General features: G+C 48.2%; 1 protein-coding gene across 1 annotated transcript in view; it reads left to right on the top strand.

Moving 5' to 3' along the window:
- LOC141575598 (uncharacterized) overlaps positions 1 to 15,708 on the top strand; it is a 108,092-nt gene that overhangs the window by 76,004 nt on the left and 16,380 nt on the right. The window lies entirely within an intron of this gene.

Below are 15,708 nucleotides of genomic sequence, written 5' to 3'. Positions count from 1 at the left end.
CCCATCCCAGGACACACAGGGACGGAGGATGGAGTGCGGCTCCTTGAGCATCCATCCGGGTGCTCTTTCTCTATATGTATATTTTAATGGAGGTGCTGGGGATTGAACCCAGGACCTTGTGCATGCTGAGCCCTCACTCTACCACTGCCCCAAGGATGCATTCTGTATTTTCTCCTGTTCAAGGAAATGGGCCCCAGGCAGAGAGGGATCATGACTGCATGACTGTGGCTGAGAATTTAATCTCCCCAAAGTCAGGAAATTTCTGAGATGGAACTTCTGCACTCACACATTCGTGCGCACACACGTATGTATATTAAGGCAGTAAATTTGTCAACCTGTACAGTAACACACAGTTCTAAATATGGGCACAGTAGGAAGAGAGGTGGTTACTGCAGGAACTATAATTTTTAATTTACTGGCTTAGAGCTCTAAACAAGGACCTGGTGCTTAATGTAGTGTTTTTACATTTGGATGTGTGCTCAGGAAGGGCATAAAGCCTTGCAAAGCGAGGGCCAGTGTTAGGAAGAATCACTGAGGGTGGTTCAGGCTGGGGATGGAGGAGGGGTTGAAAAATTAAGGATGTGGATGAGGCCAGTAAGTGTGCCTGTAACAATCAGAAGGGAAGACGTAGACAATCTTGGGGGGCCAGCTCATCAGCCTGGGAGGCTTAATGACCAGCAAGTCCACTTCTGTCAACTTACTGATGAGGAGACCCAGGTCCAGAGAGGATGTGGCCGGGGAAGAAGGGGGAGCAGCCAGAGGTCAGGTTCAAAACAATGCGATGTGCCAGGGATGCGGACTCCAGAAACCTGAGCTGAAGAGGTGACGACCACTCAGGCAGTGCTTCCATGTGCCGAGCGCTGTTCTCCACCATTAAGACTCCCTCATTTCATCTTCAGCGCATCTCCATGAGGCGAGTGCTCCTCTCCTGGTCGCTGCTTTACAGACGGACATGACGTTAGAGAGGGCAGCAGGCCTAGGTTTTGTCCCCGGCATTCTGGCTCTCAAATCCATCCACTTAACTCGCTATGTTTCACTGCATTCAAATCCTACCTTGGTTCCTTACTAGCTGTGTGATCTTGGGTAAGTGACCTAACATTTCTGAGCCTTGACTTCCTCCCCAGTAAAATGAGGACAGTCATGCCTCCTGCACGTGGTTGCGGTACATCTTAGGAAAGAATGAGCTCACGGAAGTTCTCTGCAGGCATGACATTTTCTTGTTTATCATCCATCCAGAGGGAATCAGATTGAGGGCCCTTTTTGAGGACAAATAGGACAAGAATTAGTATTGGAGTATTTTTACTTTTTAAGTGAGCAGCAGCCAGGTTGGCATCAGGCCTACCTGGCAAACAGGTCTTCTTCCTCCCTGCCATCTCCTCTGTCGTGTCTGGGGGAGAGGCCATCGGCCCCACGGGCTCCCCCACCTCCCATCCTGACACATTGTCCCAGCACAAGCTGTCACTGCGACAGAACGCCACCTCCCTGGGGTTTCGGGCTGCTGCGGCTTCTGTGTGGCTCTTACACGGAACAGACTGTGACGCCTCCTCCCATGTGCACTCCCTCTGCCCCTGTTTGCTGTGCACCTGCTGTGTGGCTCTCGGCTCTGGGGGACATTCATGACTAAGATAGTGTTTCTGCTCATAAGACTCATTTTCCAGTAAGGGCAATGGATAAGAAATTCTGTCCACTGGCAATGAATATTATAAAAAATCACCCTGGTAAAGAGATGGAAGCTGAGGAGCAGAGTGGAGAGACGGCTGTTAGATCAGGGAGGACTTCTTGGAAGAGGCTGTCTTGGAGCAGAGGCCTGAGTGGAGACAGGGGTAGGAACCAAGCAAAGATCTGAGGGAAGAATGTCCCAGATGGAGGGAAACACAAGCGTAGCCATTCTGAGACCGCGCGAGACTGACGTGCTCATGGGACAGCCAGGAGGAGGAGGTGCGAACACAGGGTTAGGCCGATGCCAATGGTGTGAGGCTCGCAGATGCTAGTAAGGAGATAGGTTCTGATTCCAAGGGCGGAAGGAAGGCATGGATATAAGGTTTCCAGGTGAAATACAGGGTGGTCAGTTAAATCATTTGCAGATAAACCACAAATAAATATGTGGTTTGGACACACCTGGGCATTCTGTATTTTTATTTGCTAAATCCTGGCAGCTCTCCGTCAGAGGGCTCAGAGCGGGGCCTGCTGTGCAGGGTGAGTGTTGGCTGGAGGGGATTTTGCAGTCAGGGGACCAGGAAGGAACGAGGCTGTCCTCTCCCAAGACTGCGCTGGGACTGGTCTGGGCCATGGCGGTCCCAGGTGGAGGTGCTAAGAAGTATTTGGGTTCGGGATATATTGTGACGCCTATGGGACTTGGTAATGGATTGGATATGCCAGGAAAAGGGGGTCAGGCGCGCCTGACTGGTCCTAGTTCATGAGAGGGAACATTGAGTCTCAGGGCCTGGGCAGCTGTAGGCCAACTTGCCTGCTGTATCCCTGAGCTGATGGGTGAAAGATTCAGGGTCCCACAGAACAGAGGCCATTCGCCATGGTTTGCTGTGTCTGTTCGTGCACGTGGTAAATGTGTATGCGTCCTGTCAGGACAGATGGCTCAGGATACTGTCATGGATGAATGCAGCATCTTTTGAGCACCTGTCCTGTTGCAGACTCTCCGCTAATTGCCCTCCATGCCTGTCTCCTCCTGTTGGGGTCTCGTACAACCAGGTGGCGTCGTGCTGGGATCATCCACATTTTACAGCCTGAGGAGCTGGGTATTTGCTTTATAGGTGTCGGGTCTGTTTCTTTGTTCTCTACAGGGTTGTGGGCTGTGAGGACCAGACCCTGGGTTGTCGCTTTGATGAGGGCCATCTTCCAAAGCTGTCCTCACATCCAGGCCAGACTTAGAACCCGGTTCTGATTCCACAAGCTTCTCGAACAGAGTTCTCAGTCTCTAGTGGGAATAGAAGCCACCTAGGGGGATTGTGGGGGGAAAAAAGCACACATTCCTGAGACCCTCACCTGGGATTCTGGTTCAATCAGACCTGGGTTGTGGCTGAGAGACACGCATTTGGACAAACCACACGGTGGATTCTGATGCCACTGTTTCTGTGTAATGCCAGACATAGAAAACCCCCGTTCCCCCAGATGTCCCAGTGGGAGCACACTTGGATTCCATCATTTGGGTATTAGGGATGCAGTTTTGAATGAAGTTAGATGGCGTTTGTTACTTGTATTCAGATTTTCAGGAATTTCTGCATGACTTAATAGATGCTTCCGGGAGGCTCTGCCGTCAGCATTTCAGGCAGAAGCGCTTTGGGTTTCTTTTGCATATCGATGTCTCATGTTTGCGCAGCACCCCCAACTTCCAGGGGTTTCCAGGTCCCCATCATGCTGCCTTCACCCTTCTTCTTGTCTCCGGGACCTGTGCCAGCTACCCCCCAATGCTCTCCTGAGCCAGATGTCCTCTCCCTCCCTCCCTCCCTGTGCACACAGCTTAAGGAGGGATTGTGGTTGGTTCTGTTTTTCCATTGCGTGCTCACTCCAAGGGGAACCTCTGCTGTTAGGGGTTTGGGGAAGTACGGTGGTTCCATCCCAGGTGCCTGGAAGTGGAGACTTGAAATGATGGCACGAGGGGCACCTCAGCAGAGGTCAGACCGCACCTTAAGGAAGCTAAGGGAAAAGCGCAGAGCCTTGACTGGTAAAGCAGGAGGGGAGGGGAAAAGGGGACGGGGCTGTGGGAAGGCCAACGGGATGGAAAGTCGTAGTGTGTGCAGTGGTCACACGGAGGAGTGGGGATGTTGTGTGATGGGTCCTCTGCTTCTTGGCTACACTTTAGCTGGCTTGGCTATGTTTTTTGTCATCCCCGGGCACACTGATGAGAAATCTGTCATCACACCCACAGTGACCCCCAGTGATCTAGGTCCTGAAATTCCACAGACCCTCGTGTGGTTCTGTGCGGCCATAACTGTCCCTACATGAGCCACCCCCTTACGAATAGGCTACTTCGGAAGGCGGTGAAACATGAGGTTAGTCCTCCAAGGAAAGGTTCTCAAGGGGTCCTCGCTGGGGTTTTCTCCTGCATCGGTCTTGCTTCTTGAGGGTAAGTTATGCCCTGCGGGTGCCAGGGATGTAAGGCTGTAAAGCACGTGGACAGCCCGGGGCCAGTTTGCCTGCTCTCTTCGGCCTCCGTCATTGTGTCATGTTTCTCTTACACCTCCTGTAATTCTGTTGTCAATGTGTCGGTGGTGGGGAGCTTGGGGAGAGAAACGGAGCAGACACGGGAGAGAAGGGATTCCGCAGAGGGGCACACGATACTCCTTCTGTAGACTCATTCTGTATTCCCTGTGGGAGCCGCCCGTGACGGTTTCTGATGCTGCAGACTTCAAGGCAAGCGCTTCGGTTCTAAATCTTGCTTTATGTCTTGTTAAAGAGCTTCTCACTATCCAAGTGTTATGTGAGTATCTTGGAATGGTTTACCCACAGCACTTCCCCACCCCCCTGGCATCCGTGCCGAGGGCAGCCTTCAGGTCAGAGCAGTCTTGGTGCTGTTATGACCGTCACTGCCACTGTGAGGAATGTGGAGACGGCTGCCCTCTCCTAGACTCTGTTGGGGCTTCCCCCACAGGGAAACATCGGTTCTGTTCTAGAATTTCTGGACCCGTGCCTGGGCTTTTCACCAAGGGCTGCAGAGAGGGTCCTCGCTGTCCCGGTGGTGCACAGTCAGCCTGCTGGGGAGAGGCAGGCCTGGTGGATGGCTCACGTACCATCCCCGCCATTGAAGAGCTGTGGGGCTTTTGGGTGCCATGCCATTCTGTTCCTCAGTTTCCTCTCCTCCAAAAGTGCAGGTAGTAACCGCAGGTGTCTCATGGCGTAAGGATAGTCAAGAATGCAAAGTGCCTAGCATACTACTTGTTCCATGGGAGGTTAGAATACGTTACCCAGTATAATTCCATCTCTATTGTTCCTCTTACGTGGTGAGCTGGAGCCAGAAAAGCTGGGGTGAATGGCCTGATCTACTTCTGCTGCCATTGTCACCCTGGGCCAAGGATTGGCCTCCTGAGTCCCAGCGAAAGCAAGCCACGCGTCTCTGGTGCTCCCCTGGGTTCAGGCAGCATGGAGGCGAGCACACAGTGGAGGGACTGACCCACTGCCGGTGATGCACTCATAGGTACGTTTCCCTGAGCCCCTGCTCGGTGCCAGGCTGTGCGTTAGTGTGGATCCAGCGATGCAAAGGTGGATGGGCTCTGGTTCCTAGCAGCCTTCTGTTCCCTGAGAACACAGATGTGACCAGAGAGGGTTTCACATGAAGAGAAAGTTGCTGAAATGGAAGACGGCAGCGCTAACTTCTGCCTGCAGGAGTCAGAAGTCTTCCGTGCATGGGTGTTAGGGGGTTGAGAGTTGTGTAAGGACTTCCCACTTGGGGGAAATGGTAGAGCCTGGTCACAGGGACTAGCACGGGGCGCTTTGGGGGAAGGATGCAGTGGAGGAGGGGGAGGGGAGGGGGCGCAGCCAGACCGCAGGCCACTTGCTCTGTGTGATCTCTGGGGGCTAAGTGTCTTCCGCTTTAACATCTCACCACCCCTTTCGCAAGCCACACAATTTCCCACAATTTTCACAGATGTGTGTAATTTTCACTATAATATTACTTACACGTGCAGCCTCTGTGAAGAGATAGCTCAAACTAATAGTCCAATACATAGGTTTAGATAATATTTCTAACAGAACTGCTAACGTTCAAATTGTCAGCATGATTTTGCTATGCTGGGTGATGCTGTGTGATGCCCCCAGCAGGAATCCTGGGTGGACCACTGGGCACAGACTCTGGAATGCCCGGGTGTCACATGATGTCTTCTTGTCCCTGGTGACTGTCCTCTTTCCAGAGAGCCCCAAAGCGCTGTGCATTCTTGGCCTTTGTGTGGTGTAACTGCATCAGCTGTGTATCCAGGCTTTCTTCATTCCCGTCTCATTAGCCCAGGGGAGTTGAGTCGTGGGTAACAGCCTGGGACTGGCATGCCTGTAACCACAGGTACAGAAGTGGGCAGTGACGTGGGGCTCCACTCTAAGGTGGCTGTCCTCGTGATCTCAAATGTGCTTTGATAAAGTTTTGAAAAATTATTCACGAGGTGTCGGGGGATAGCTTGGTGGTAGAGTGAGTGCTCAGTATGCATGAGGTCCTGGGTTCATTCTCCAGTACTTCCATTAAATAAAGAAACAAACAAAGAAACCTAATTACTCTCCATCCACCCCCCCCAAATAAAACAAAATAGTTGGACAAAAAATTTTTTTAAAATTATTCTCAAAGTGATAATTCCAGATTAGCCAACAGTTCTAGTGAACACATGGAGCCCCACCCACCATTACATTTGAGAAATAGAAATGCCGAAGGGATTGTGTGGTGGGAATCTAGCTGATAGACACACTCTAACGTAGTGTGAAGGGATATTAATTTTTTACTGTCATACATGTGGTGGTCGTTACTAATATTGTGGGAAAGGCTTATGGTAGCCAGTGCCTAAGTGTTGCCTCCAGGCCCCGCTCTGAAAGCTTTCTGTGCGGTGCCTGATTTCATGCTCACCACACTCCTTTGACGCTGGTGCTAGTAGTCTTCCTGTGTAACAGGGAAACCATGAAGCACAGTTTAGTTTAAGTCAAGGTCCTAAGGACACAAGGCTAAGAAACAGCAGATCTGGGATGTGACCCTGGGCAGTCTGGCCCTAGACCCCTTGCTCCTGAAAACTACAGATATGAATTAACTTTCCAACCCCTCTTTCAATAGCTACCTACTCAAGTAACTAATGGCCCACTTCCATTATTCTCTGTATGTGTCTAGGGGTTGACGACCTGTTTAAAGTTCAATATTCAGAGCAATGCTGCTACCACTCTTTGACAGTTTCACATATAAGTCTACCTTAAAGATGTACAAGTACAAATTATGCAATTTGATATTTTTAAGTGCTTTTCCAGCAATATAGACAATGAAGTGTGTTGGAACTGCAGGTATATTACATTAAATTGAGTGCAATTAAAACACTAATATTTTTTAATTAATAAGGAAAAAATGGAAAAAAAACAAGAAATCTGAAGCTGTCTTTGCAGCCGTCTCCAGCTGGTAACTGGGCTGGTGGCTGCAGAGGGCGTTAAGAACGTTGCTGCTCTGGGTTTCAAGTGTGAGGACAGTCACAGTGAGCAGGAAGAGCACTTTGATTTTGCTTCTGTGTAACAGGCAGGCAACTTTTCCAACGACATCATCTTTTCAGGATTGTTTTGAAAGCAGATGACAAGAGAGTACTCTGAGAAGACATCTGAGTTGAAATAATGAGTTGCCTTCTGGGTGGTGTCTCTATGAGCCATCTGAAAGTCTGGGTTCTCTTCGTGAGATGCTAGAAGAATCCATGTCTTTCACACTGATGGGTGGCCTTCGCCCTTTGCAAAAGGCACGAGTCTGTTCATTGGGACCCAGGAGGAGGGCACAGCTGTTCAGACTGCTTTTCATGTTGCTCCCAGAGGCTTGATGGATGGGGGGGAGAGCTACTCTCGGCTGATAGTTACTGTAAAATCCGATTGGTACTTTTTTTTCTGAAGTCCTTTTTGGGGGGGGAATTAGGTTTGTGTTTATTTATGTATTTACTTATGTATTTTTAATGGAGGCGCTGTGGACTGAACCCGGGACCTTGTGTGTGCTGTGCATGTGCTCTTCCACGGAGCTGTACCTGCCCCCATTACGTGTTTGTTGATCAAAGAGCTCCTTTGGCCTCCCCCTCAGTCCTGGAGTTAGAAAGGTCCAGGCAAGACACGACTGACTGGTTTTGTTATAAACATGCCTGTACCTGTGAGTTCGCCTGAGCCTTTCCCCCGGCGTGGCCATCTCACTCCCCTGTCTCCTCACTCCCGGTGCTCGCTGCCCTTTCTCAGTGTTCAGAGACTCCACAGAAATCCCATTTTTTGAAACAGGATGCATGGCCTGGAGCACGTGGTTTTCAGTGGCCCAACTGGGGACTGTGAATAGCTTCAGCCTGGAGAGTAACTTCCTCAGTTTGGAGTCCCTAATAGAGTGCCACAAACCGGGTGGCTTAAACAAAAGAAATTCATTGTCTTAACACTCCAGGAGTCCAGAAGTCCAAAGTCAAGATGTTGAGATGTTGGCGGGGCCATGCTTCCTCTGAAGGGGCCAGGGAGGATCTGTCCCTGCCTCTCTCCCAGCCCCTGCTAGTTCTCTGGCTTGTGGCAACATAACTCCAGTCTTTCCATGGCCTTCTCTTGTGTGCATGTCTTTTTCAAATTTCCCATTTTCTAAGGACGCCAGTCTTGGTGTATTAGGGGCTCACTCTGCTGGAGTATGATGTCATCTTCACCGGTTACATTTGCAGCTGCCCTGTTTCCAAATACGGTCACCTTCTGAGGTACGGGGGGTTAGGGCATCAACATACAAATGTAGGGGAAACATAATTCAACCCATAACAGCCTGTAGCCAGCGAGCCACTGGCACAGAGAGAGATATCTACATTCCTTGTTCATTCAGTGAAGATGTGGGTGACTTACATGTGCCAGGCACTGTTCTAGACATCGGAGATGACCAGGGAGCAAAGCCAACTCCATGATCTCAGAAAGCTCTATCTTAATGGAAGAGATGGATACTAAATTAAAAAAATATGTCATGAAGTGGTGGGATGTGCTATGAAGACGAATGGGAAGCAGGTAACCCGTGGGAGGTGGCATAGGAGGCTGTTTGAGATAGAGTGGTCAAGGCAGGTGTCTCAGACCTGGTGGCATTTGGGCCCAAACTTTATTGAGTCAGGCGTGAGCTGCAGGGAGATCTGGAGAAGGGGTGTTCAGACAGAGATGAACGCCCCGTTGCGCGTGTGTTAAGCAGCTCATGTCTGTAAAATCACTTCGAGAAGGCATTTGGGGAGGGAGGTGATTCTTCAAAATGCTCTGGGAGCGTCTGGGAGCGAATGCTGGTGCACAAGAGATGGGAGAGCGCGTTAGGGTAAACGTTTAGTAGAACTGCCGGAACCTTCTGTCACACTTTCTGAACGTTGGCCTGGAAAAACATTTTAGAGTTCTCAGGGCATTCTACCCCTGTTTGAATCTTGGACTCATAGGGTTTCAGAGAAACTCCACATCCGTGCAGACCTTCCTCCCACCTGGTGCAGAAATCAGCTTCCTCTTCTGATGTCTGCAGTGGGGCTCTGCCTTCAGCCCTCTCCTGAGCCACCTCTTGGATGTGTAACCCAGCTGCTCTGTTTAAGACAGCCCCCTGGACCAGAAGCTCCAAATCTAGCATGCTAGCCTGCGGAGATCGTTACTCTTCTGATGCTTCTCCTGGCCCAAAGTGCCTGTGTCCCTAAACCAGTGGTTTTCAAGGCTGAGTCAATGACAGAGTCATCCAGAGGACTCTACAGATGGGCGGTTCCCAGATCCCAACCCGTATGTGCTGAATTGGACTTTTGTGGGTAGGGGGCTGGTGGATATGTCTTTATAAAGCTCTGAAAATATTTCTGCTGTTAAGACTCACTGCCTAAAGCATTGAGATTTCCCCCAGTGGTCAGCTCCTCTACTAGGAGGACATCAAGAAACGAGACTAGATGGGGATGTCCCCTCTACTCCCACCTTGACGTCTTGGCCACCATGATGCCAGGCCATCTTCGGTGCACCTCTTCCTCCCAGTAACCATGAAGGGCTCTGTTCCTCATGTGCCCTGCTCGGGTTTGTAGGGGAGACGCCACCTCATAGACCACACTCGCTCCTCAGGTCTCAGCACGCCATTAAGAAACGCAGAGAGGTGTGGGTCGGCTTGGAGAAGCAGAAGAAGAGAGGAAGCTCGTGCTAAAAGCAGAACTTGTGCTGAGATTTATCTTCCCATTTCCTAAGGACCATTTGGACAGAGAAACCAGAGAAAATAATGAGGTTTCCTGGTCTAGCATCTCCATACTGAAACCCTGTATGAAGTGACGAATTCCCGGCTGTGCCAGCTCCCCCCGCTCCCCACCCCACATGTCTTGTGTTCTCGTTCAGGTGACTATTTGTACAGGTGACTATTATACTACTTATTTATTGTCAGTTTGGACACTTTGCTGCACCCATTCACAGCCTATGTTGGAATTTACTATCAGCTTCTTTGGGTCAAACGGGTGCCCTTGCCCTTGCTTTCGTTCCTGTTCCCCCGGAGTCTGCCCTTTATGGGGTTAAAAGGCAGCTTTCTGCAACTGTTGAATAGTATCCCTTCACATAAGATAAGAACAGCCCTCCCCACAGTTGTATTTTTATGGTTTTGCATATTGGAGTTTTTGATCCGTATGATTATTTTGATTGCTCTCATTTGGTCCCTTGCCAAGTCCTCCAGATTCCTCCCGAACTGAATAAACACATCCCACTCCTTTTAAGTAATTTTCTGATTCCAGCTTGGCTTTGTGCTCCTGCAGTCTGTGTGCTCTTTCTCTTGGATGGTAGACTCAACCATCCATCCTTTCTTTCTGATGGTCAATATGTTTGCAGTGAATACCAGTGTCTCAGAGAATTGGCTCTCACCCGTGGCTCCGGCCGGTGTTTGTCAAGGTGTTGGGAATCACAGCCTGGCTCCATCCTTGCCCTTGGCTGATGGGACTAAGAATGTGTCTTTGACTGACACCTGGCTAATCCCTGTGCTTGGCTGTGACCAGGGGGTGCTCCATCCCAAGACCTGGAGCAGAGACACGAGGCATAAGCAGTGGGTCTGGAGCAGAAAGAGAGGATGGCATCAGGGCAGTGGTGCCATGCTGGCAGGTGTACCTGTTCATGTGTTAGCTGGGGATGTGAAGGTGGGCACCTGAGAGCCAGCAGAGGACATCAGCTGGTAGAGCAGGGAGACTGTGGCAGACCCTTGAGGAAAACACAGATGAGAGAATGAGGGAAGGAGGGTCAGTGAGAAAGGGAGGGAGGGAGGAAGGGATGGTGGGAAGGAGGCAGGGAGGTGGGGATGGAGATGGACGTAGAAAGACAGCTACCTTGACTTCCAGTGGGTTCCCAGTTCCTACAAGACTCGGGGCGCTTTGTTCCTGTGCAGTTTCCGTGTGTATGGTAAATGGTCCTTTCTCCAGGCGGGCCAGTGTAAGTGAGTTTCTGTTCCTTGCCCCCTGACAGATTGCAGACAGAATCCCCTTGCATCTTGAGGACCGTTTCCTCCTGGCGTGGTGAAAAGCACCTGATTGCTAAAAGCCCCGCATGCCTGGCTTCTGCTCCCGGCCCCGCCCTTTCCAAGCTTTGCAGATTGTCTAAGGTCTCTGAGCCACAGATCCTTCTTCTGTAAAATGGGGGCAAATAATGGTTGCCTCACAGAGTAGGCGTTTATGAAAATTATATAAAACTTTGGGAAACATTTTAATTTCCCTTCTAGTATAATATCCAAGCTCCGTATTATCACTTTGAAGAATGTAAGACTTGTTTTTTTTATTATTTTTACTGAGGTGTAGTTTCTATACAATGTTACATACATTCCAGGTGTACAATAGAGTGATTGACAATATTTAAAGGTTATACTCCATTTATAGTTGTTATAAAATATTGGCCATATTCCTCGGGTTGTACAGTATGTTCTTGTAGCTTATTTTATACCTAATGGTTTGTACCTCTCAGTCCCCTACCCCTATGTTGCCCCTTCCCCCTTCCCTCTCCCCGCTGGTAACCACTAGTTTTCTGTATCTCTGAGTCTGGAGATTTGTTCTTGACCTTCAAGGACAGGGCTTGGTAAATTATGGCCAGCAGGTCAAATCATGCTTGCTGTATGTTTCTGTAAATAAAGTTTTCTTAGAAAACAATTTATATGCTGTCTGCCGCTACTTTTGAGCTACAAATGGCACAGCTGAGTGATAGCAACAGGAACCATGTGGCCCAGAAAGCCTAAAATATTTATTATCTGGACCTTTATAGGAAAAGTTTTCCAACCCCTATTCAAGGATCTCAGATTCTTGATGGGAATTAATGAAATATCCTTCTACTCTTCTTGCTGTATTGTAGACTTTGCTTTTTAATTTTATTGTCTAATTCTGTTGGTCTTTGATCATGTGTTTTGGCTTTTCAGTTACTTGTCTATACATTTTAATTCTCACTTCTTTCACTGCTTTTATAAACCATTTTTAGCTAGCTGGTTTTTTTGCCTTCCTTTGACTGTGTAACTGTATGATGGGTAGGTTGAGCCCACTGGACACACTGTCACATGCAGAGAACTGCATGTGGCCAGTGACATCGCTCAGAGGATTCTCCCACCTGTAACTTAATGGCTCATGTTCCTCTGGTCTCATCTCCAGGATCTGGCTTCTTTGGGGGAACCTCAGAGCAATGACCCGAGTCTCCCAGCAGGTAGACTGAGCATGGGATCCACATGAGCCACTTTTTGATGTTTTGTATTAACAAAACAAAACCTTTGTTACCAAAATAACACCTACAACTTAGGCTGCTGATGTCTGCAATGCATAAAAACAGAACTGTCTTTTGGAATAAGAATTTAAATAGGTATTAAAAAAAAACCCCTATAAACTCCAGGCTTCACGAGAGACATAACTTGGTGAAAGTATCATGGATGTTGGAGACAGATCTTTGTCCAAACCTCAGGCTCTGTCACTTGGCAGCTGAGTGACCTTGGCCCAATTGCTTTAACTTGTCTTAGCTTCAGTGTACTGTCCTCTAGACAGAGAGAGTACCTACTTCAGAAATGTGTTGGGAGGATTAATTGAGATAATGCGTGTAAGAAATTAGGGAAACATGCGTTGTTTCAGCGTCCCAAACGTATCAAACGCTGCTTGAAGTTAAGCAGGTCAGAGTTCACCATAGAGCTCCTTCTCTTTGTATCCAACAGTTGTTTTAGGGATTAAAAGAATAACCGAGTGTGAGGCTTGGCAGTGATACGAAGTGAAGACAGGAGACGTTAACAGCCTGCCATGGGAGGGGTAGAGGCAGGACTTAAATTCACTGTAGTTTGACTACTTTTAGAACATGAGGCACACATAAATAAATGCTAGATGATGATAAATTTGATTTGTAAATCATTCTACACTTAACATTGTTTTTACTTGGGTTCAGTGAATTAGGTGAAGTTGCCAGTCATCCTACCAAAACTGCATAATGGTTTTCATCAGAATGGTTCTGGTTCTCACCAGACCTCCATCCCCATTCCTCAGCTGGACTCAGTCAACCATGTGGCATCCACATGATGGGTGGGAAATGCAGCCATTCTGAGAACTGGGGGAAAGTTCAATAAAATGTAGGTGGCATTGGATTTTGTGCAATGGAGAACTTTAAAATTCCTTGGTGTCCCCCCAAAGGCCTCAGTATTAAGGCCGAGTTAATTCATGTGCTTATGCGGCCCTCTGGGATTTGACCCATCTGCCTTTCTGTTATCTTCTTTCAACCGGTCCTCACCTTGCCCTCAGTGTCCTAGTCGTATGAAAGGACTTTATGTCTGCTGTAAGTATTGTGCCTCTGGTCTCTGAACCACAGCTTCTCACACTTTCTCATTTCTTGAGGCCCTCGGTGTCTTGGCAACTTTTTACTCTGCCCACAGGCCAAATGAAAGACCTCACTATTTCACGTATTAAGTGTTTATGTCCTAACAGCTTTGTTACTGTTTGAAGAAAGAACACACAGAAACTGAAGGGAAACATGTTTTTATTTCCCTCTTAAATAACCACAGCTGTTTACTTATGGGATGTTTACCTGCTGGGCTGCACAGTTTCTCAAGCCTTGGGATCAGACAGGATGCCCGTTACACCTGGATGATCACGCTGTTGCTGCTTTTTGTCATAGAAAATTCTGAAAACCCAGCTTTGCAAAAAAATACAGGAGGCATTGGGCTGGTCATGGTGATGGTGCCCAGCAGATACTGAGAACGGCTGGGCTTCTCTGGAACTTTTTAAATGGTGGTGCCCCCATGGGTTTACTGGGGCACCTGGGCGCACAGTTTGGGAGCCATGGCTCTGAGCCTCTGCATATGCTGTTTTCTCTGCTTAAACACTTCTTCTCTCAATCCAGCTACTCGGTGCTCATTCTTCGGCTCTCAGCATGGATATGATGACTCCTTGAAGGTTCCCTGAGCCGTAAGACTGAGCTAGGAGGTGCATCTGCCTGCTTCCCTTGCACACACTGTCCTGGAGTCTACTGCTTTATCTCTTCACACTGTCACTGGTCTTTCCTTCTCTTTCCTCCCAATGGGCTTTAAGTTCCTCATGGGAAATAGGCTGTATAGTATATATGGAGATGTGTGTGTGTATATATATATATACATGGCCTGCTATAGTATCAAAGATGCTTGATAAATGTGCAAATGGGATGAATGAGTGAAACACCTATCGGATCTGGTTCAGAAGCAGCTTGTAGAGTGGAAGAAATCAAATAACAGTTCCAGACATGTTGACAAGTACAGGGCTCTTTTCATTTGTATAAGGATGTCTTAAAAAAAAACACAATCTTAAGGACTCACTGGGTCTCTTGCTCCCCATGCTCTCTGGCCCCTACTGCAGGCCTCCCTGGGTACAAGCACAGAGGCTGCCAGAATTAGAATACAAATAACAGTGGAGGTCATTTGGATTCTTTTGCATTTAGTCATGTTGTGAGACACTGACCCATATACGCATCTCTTTGGCTCAACAGTTGTAGCTATAACTTGCTTCCAATGTGTTTGTTCCTGTCCTCTTTAAAGGGAAGTACATTAAGTTGACTGATGGCTCAGACTCCCAGCATCCTGTAGCATGATGGGAAATACAGTCGGGCTGCAGTCGTTTAATCTCGAGGGGGTGGAGATTTAGGGCCTGGGGCACCGCTTCTATCGGAGGAAGCAGAACTTGTGTTTTACACCAGAGCAGGTGGGAAAGGTCACTCTCGTCCTCACCTAGCAAATGGTGGTCATTCAGGAGCCTGCACACTGTCCTGGAAGGAACAGAACATCAGGAACCTTATGATGACATGATGAATGTCCCCTACAGGCTAAAATCACTCAGATGGGTTTTCAGAGCTCCATGGACATTGTTTTTCTTGCGTCTTGCCTAATCGTTATGAGGATGATAATGCTATCACGTGCACAGATGCCTGTTTTTACTAGTAAATTAAGTAACATGGTGCATGAATGTTGGCTGATAATAGTAATAGTAATACTAAGTCCTGTGTATCTTCACTTGGAAAAATATCATGTCCTAGTCCCGTAAGATTTCCTGCTCCATCATAAGTCAGGAGACAGGGTGTTGGGGCAAGGAATAGCGACTTTATTCAGAAAGCCGGCAGACCGAGCAGATGGGAGACTAATGTCCTGGAGAAGCATCTTCTCCAGGTCAGGATTCGGGCTCCTTTTATACTAAAAAGGAGAGGGGTTCCCACACTTGTTGGTTGTTGCAAACTTCTTGCTGCAGGAATTCTTTGTTCTTGCAGCTGTCCAGGTAGGTCTTGCCGTGGTGCCCCCATAGAACCTCTAACAAAACAAGTGTTATTTTGTGTTCTGTAACTTGTTATCTTTATGCTAATGGAAAAGTGTAAATATCCCTAAAGGTCAGAGCTTTGAGAACAGGCTCCCTTGTCTATTTCAGGCTAAAGGCAACATTGTTTTACAAAAGGTGCAGAGCTGGCAAGACTGAGCCTAGAAAACAGGGCACTGGGTTAAAGCCAAAGGAATAGATCTAATATGGAGTGAGATTTGTTCTTTTCTATTTACTTGCAACCTCCAAGTTTTGTTGTTGTTGTTGTTTTGTTTTTGGCTTGCACGTGTCC

This window comes from Camelus bactrianus, chromosome 30 (genome assembly GCF_048773025.1).
Source record: "Camelus bactrianus isolate YW-2024 breed Bactrian camel chromosome 30, ASM4877302v1, whole genome shotgun sequence".
Lineage (NCBI taxonomy): Eukaryota > Metazoa > Chordata > Mammalia > Artiodactyla > Camelidae > Camelus > Camelus bactrianus.
This window is presented reverse-complemented; position numbering and strand designations above follow the sequence as displayed.